Source organism: Sciurus vulgaris (genome assembly GCF_902686455.1).
Source record: "Sciurus vulgaris genome assembly, chromosome: 16".
NCBI lineage: Eukaryota > Metazoa > Chordata > Mammalia > Rodentia > Sciuridae > Sciurus > Sciurus vulgaris.
The window spans coordinates 8268962-8275096 of NC_136477.1; the positions used below are offsets into that span (position 1 = coordinate 8268962).

Below are 6135 nucleotides of genomic sequence, written 5' to 3' on the forward strand. Positions count from 1 at the left end.
AGAGCTTCCAAGGTCATTTGTTAGTAAATAATGAGCCAGTGCTCCAGTCATTCAGTGTGTGCCAAGTCCAGTGGGCTCCATGCCTGTGTCTCCTCTCAATTGCTGTCTGCATGTGGAAGCTCCTACCTTACACTGTACTCATCCGAATCCTGAGGAAAGGCTGAGGTATCACTGGGCTGCAAGCAGAGACGGGTATTGGATTTGCAGTTCTTCATCACAACCTAGCAGAGAAGCAGCATGACCCTGTAAGTGCTGAGGGAGGGGATGGGTGGTAGAAGGACAATGGGAAGCATTGTGCCTCATCAAGTGGACATCATGATGATTTGTGCAGCCAGATGGTGTGATACCAATGCTCAAATTTTTAACTGTAAGATCTATGGAATTTGTGTTCTTGGTTTTAGTGGGGTGTTTCCCATAAATCTTATTCAACATTGTGCTTTCTTTCCACACTGGTCGGCTTCCAAGAGACATCTCACCATTGAGAGCAGTAAAGATTCTCTCTGAACTCCAAAATGCATGAGAAAGTGATGATAATGAGAAGGAAGTGACAGCAATCCCCATATCTTGGATCATTATGAGGGCTTCCTTAATGTGCAGCTTGGAGCTTTGTGGTCTATATGTCTTATTTTACTTCATCTATATGATCTCCTTGAATGTATAGGTTATTATAGTCCAAGAAAGGGAAAGAGCACAGCATTTTGTGTACCTTGTGCCAACTCGTTAGGAAGCAAAGTGTAACGCCTGGTTTAACTGGGCTGGCTAAGTATGGACACAGGGAATTTTGGTAGGAGAATCCTGAAAGGTTGTCCCCTTGGCCACACAACTAAGCACTTTGCTCTACAGTCTCTCTGTGAATACTTTTTGCTCACTGTGTTCTTCTCTTTGGGGGCTTCAGGTAGACCCCAGGGCAGAGCAGTGGTTTTCACCTCCACATCAATGATAGAAAGAGTGGCTAAGATTGCATGCTCAGGAGAGAGAAAGCAGGCATAGACCAGATATGGTTCACTAAACTGGCCATAATCAGTGTGGCTTCAGCATACTTGAAGATTCCCTGTCTGCACTTTTGTCCCTTTCAGGAATGTCCCATAAACCAGAGGCAAATAGCTCATGCTCCTGTCTATGTTATGGACGCATAACGCCTGCAATTCCAATCAGCAGATTCTACAACATCTTTAATGATTCAAAGACAATGGCAGAGATTTTCATGGGTTCCAAAAAGGAAATGAGGCAGACAGAGAAGGGACAGGCAAACCTTGTGTTTGTGCTGAAATATTTTTAAAGTTTCACATGATTCCAGGCTCTTGGTGCCCTTTACATTTGCATTAATCAGTAAACCTACTATTTGCACAACAATTGAATTATTTAATTTAAGACACCATAAACAACACATTTGTATTAATTTCTAGTCTTCCCTTAGGTGCCACATGTGCTATTGAGTGGGGTTTTATTCTCACTGTGCCTGATGTAGAATAAACACAGAAGTGCACAGATTTATACACATTCCACTCAGAGAAGCAGGTTAAACTCATGGGAATAAAATTTTCCTTCACCTTTCCTGTCTCAAGGTTCTGCCTCCTCTACTGTATCAATGGAAATATTATTACTATGCAAGATGAAATTTGTTTATGACTAGTCATGGAAGAATTATTACCAGATAGCCTCCAGGGATGTTTTGGTAGAAAGAATAAGAAGATAAGAAGAGATTGCAGCCAGGGGTGAGGGTGGTGTTGCACACACATAATCCCAGTGGCTCAGATGCTGGGGCAGGAAGACACCAAATTCATGGTCAGTTCCAGCAGGCCCTAAGAAACTTAGTGAGACCCCCATCTCTAAATAAAAAACCAAAAGCACTGGGGATGTGGCTCACTGGTACAATCCCTGATGTCAGAAAAAAAAAAAAAATTTAAAAGAGGAGGCAGACAATAATGATGAATTTTTTAAATTGGGACAACAAATATAGGTGCTTAATAGTAAACTGATTATGGATAATTTGTTGGAAATTGAACATCAATCCTCCATCCACATATTATGTGGAAATTCTTACCTGTGAGCTATGGAGAGAGGCACAAAAATTTAGAAAGGATTGTTGTAATAATAAATGAAAATTAAGCATAAATTACCCTCAGGTAATGCTGTACACAGCTAAAGCAATTTGATTAAATATGCATACGTAGACTGGAAATCACAGGTCAATGTAAATCAGTGTATTACAGGGCCAATTAGTGTTGTACTGTAGGATATTTATATGACTTCAAGGACTTTTTAGGTAAATGTTTTAAAATACTGTTTATGGATACAGAAGTCCATACTGACACGGGAATTCTGAAAGGAAGTTATAGCCACCAAATTCATGTCAGTAATTGCCTAGGGGGGACAGGTGTGCAGGAGAATAGAGTCATGCAGTGAGAGTAAACACTCAAAGATACTGGGTAATAATTCCAATCAATAAAATATTGATTATGAGGCAATATTGTGTTTGCATTTTCAAATTAGTTTTCAGATTTATTGACAGTAATAACTAGTACCATCAGTGCATCATTTCTAAGTGCCAGGAAATATTCTATCCACTGGTTCTCAACCTTGGTATAAGAAAAAATCCACCAGAAGTTCACTTGCAGGTTGCAAACAATCTGGATTTGCTTTGAGGTCAGAGTATCTGGGTAATTTGAATATCCACAGGTAAACATACTGGTGAATATTTCAATATATTGATGAACAATTTAAGACATTTTTAATATTTAAAAAATCATGTAAAGTAGGCCATTATTGTCCCCAGATGATAGATGACAAAACTCAGGTGCTTTTTCACATTGTTCCCTGAAATTTCTCCTTTGCATTGTTTCCTGATTAAATCATTAGTCAGCAAGAGCTTGACAAAACAATGAGCCCAAGTTTCCTTCAGGAGCTGATGTAAGAAAATGCCAACCCTTGTATCAGAAAAGATTGATTTAAAATCCTTTAAGTATCTGGATGCTGTGGAGCATACCTCTAATCCTAGAGACTTGAAATGTTGAGGCAGGAGGATGGCAAATTTGAAGCCAGCCTCAGCAATTTAGTGAGTCACTGAGCAACTGAATGTGACCCTGTGAAAAAATAAAAAATAAAAAAAGGGGCTGGGGGATATGGCTCCATGTGAAAGTGCACCTTGTTTTGATACCTGGACCAAAAAGAAAAACAAAAACAAAAACAAAACAACAAAAAAAAAAAACTGAATTGTACCTAAGAAGGATGGGACTCAAATCGGAACTTTCCCTGGTTCAAAAGTCCTCAGCTATAAATAAAGAGCCTTTATATTCAGAAAAACAATGAAACAATATTACTAGATATTACAAAAGGGGAAAAAAATTAAAGAGCAAAGAACTGTCTTCCATTACAGATAGTTTACTGAGGTTGAATGGATTTCGTAGAGGTAAACCTGGATAAAATTTGAATATTCAAAAGTGTTTCTTAAGGTTCCATGCTTTTAATCATAAACAGGTGAGGTGTACACTAATGTCACATTTGTGGTCATTGATGTTACATAGCTATAGCATTTCAATAAACCATATATTCCATATTTGAAGAGCACCAAAGCCAACGTTAGAAGGTATATGTTAAAAGTTTTTTGAAAGACAGACAATATTTCACTGAGTTCTACATTCAAAAGGGAGAATTCAGAACACCCAAGAATGATGAAAAACTCCTTGGAACTATTTGGAGCATATTTATTTTGTGAACTTTAAACTTTTAACTTAGTATTTAGATAATGCTAGGACTGCATTTATAAACACTCAAATCAAGGAAAATTGTAATACACTCCTAGAATAATGAATAATGTACACTTGACTGCTTCTCCATTTCCTTTAATTAGAATGACTTTTTTTTTTTTTTTTTTTTTTTTTTGTTAAAGGGAAGAGATATTTCTTAGCCTCTATTTGTTTTTCTTAAAAGAATGGGCTGTTGAGTTTGTAGCTCAGTGGGAGAGAGCTTGCCTGACCCATGTGAGGCCCCTGTTTCGATCCTTAGCACCACATAAAAATAAATAAATAAAATAAGGTATATGTAAAAAAGAATGTACTGTAATTCACTGTGATCATGGATTTGATTCCTCCATATTCTTTGTCTTATAACATTGTTCAGTTGAGGGCCTTTGAAGTAGGTGTTATATAAAGAGGTGAAGAGCAAATAAAAATAAAAATTCAAAGACATTTGTGTTTGCTCAATGTGAGTAATAGTGCTGAATATTTATGATACTGAAATGTGAATAATTTACTTGTGAATATTTTAATTCAAAGTATGCAGAGTGATGGACTGCCTTTTTCTTTTCTTTTTTTTCCCACTTTTCCAACCTTCTTTTCTTTTGCAAAAGTGTCCAAGCAACATGGACCTACACAATTTAACAGAAGTCTCAGAATTCCATCTCCTGGGACTCTCTGAGGATCCAGAACTGCAGCCCATTCTCTTTGGACTGTTCTGTCCATGTACCTGGTCACAGTGCTTGGGAACCTGCTCATCATCCTGGCTGTCAGCTCTGACTCCCACCTCCACACCCCCATGTACTTCTTCCTCTCCACTCTGTCTTTATCTGATATTGGTTTTATCTCTACCACAGTCCCAAAGATGGTTGTGGACATTCTAACTCATAGTAGAGTCATCTCCTATGGGGGCTGTCTGACACAGATGTCTGCTTTTCTTACTTTTGGATGTATGGATGATCTGCTTCTTGGTGTGATGGCCTATGACCGGTATGTGGCCATCTGTCACCCCCTGCATTACTTTGTCATCATGAAACCTCGCTTCTGTAGCTCCTTAGTATTGCTGTCTACTTTAGCTAGCCTTTTGGAAGCCCTCCTGCATATTGTGATTGTGTTACAACTTACCTGCTTCAAGGATGTAGACATTTTTCAACTTCTTCTGTGACCCTTCTCAGCTTCTCAACCTTTCCTCGTATGACACCTTTGCCAGCAACATCATTATGTATTTGGGTGCTGCTGTCTTTGGATTTTTTCCAATCTCAGGAATTCTTTTCTCTTATTATAAAATTGTTTCCTCCATTCTGAGGATCCCGTCACCAGGTGGGAAGTACAAAGCCTTCTCCACCTGTGGGTCTCACCTGGCAGTTGTTTGCTTATATTTTGGAACAGCAATTGGAGCATATCTGGGTACATCAGTGTCATCTTCTCCCAGTAAGAGTGCAGTGGCCTCGGTGATGTACATAGTGGTTGCCCCTATGTTGAACCCCTTCATCTACAGCCTGAGGAACCGATACATTAAAAGCACTCTGCTTAGGCTCCACAGCAGGACAATCTAGTCTCAGAATTAATGCCTCAATTTGGAATAGAGGCTGGAAAAGGCAGCAAAACTAATCATCAAGGTTGATAAACCCTGCCTCCTTGGTCACACTTCTTGTATAGGGTAATGGATTTAATTTCTCATCAGATTTTATAGTAGAATTGCCAGGTTGTAGGGAGAAATGGGAAAATTTAAACTAGTACCAAAGTTTCCATTCAAAAGATGAAGTTTCTAAAGATGAATGATACTGATGGTAATAAAATAACATGAATTAATTGATGCCACTGAGTTTTGCACCTAAGAAGGGTCAAGATGGGAATTTTTTGCTATGTTTATTTGAGCAGACAAAACAATGGGGAAAAAAAGCTGATGGATATTTATTAAAAAAAATCAAGGAAGAAAACTGAGGTGAATAATGTGAATAGTACATAGGCGTTCTTCCTGATAGAGGGAAGTATGAAAACCTTTGTGAACCTTCATTTCTCTTCTTCCTCCATAATATTAGGCAGTCCTTAGAGTTTGTGATAACATGGACCAAGTTGACTAATTATGACCTGTGTGCAGTGAGCCTCCAAAGTCATAAATAGTCAATATTTATCTTGTGCATCTAGCCTTCATTTGATGAGTCCAAAAAAGTGGCTCCATACCTGTTTTCTTCTTCCATAGTTTTCTACGCTGTGAAGGTTTTATCTGACACTATTCCCATCCGTTCTGAGGACAGAGCATCGATCCTGCACCCTCAGATGGAGAATCCATCACCATACCTGTAATGTACAAAGCTGCTCCCCCCAACCTTTCCGGTGCAGCCATTTTCCCCGCCTCCCAACCACTTGTCAATCTGTGAATATCCTAGCTAGCTATTGG

The 6135-nt window shown here is 38.7% G+C and overlaps 1 pseudogene across 1 annotated transcript; it reads left to right on the top strand.

The window, feature by feature from the left end:
- Positions 1–4360: 4360 nt before the first annotated feature.
- LOC306646149 (olfactory receptor 7E24-like) lies at positions 4361–5290 on the top strand (annotated as a pseudogene). Its single transcript has one exon. The product of its transcript is annotated as an olfactory receptor 7E24-like (transcript).
- Positions 5291–6135: the final 845 nt, after the last annotated feature.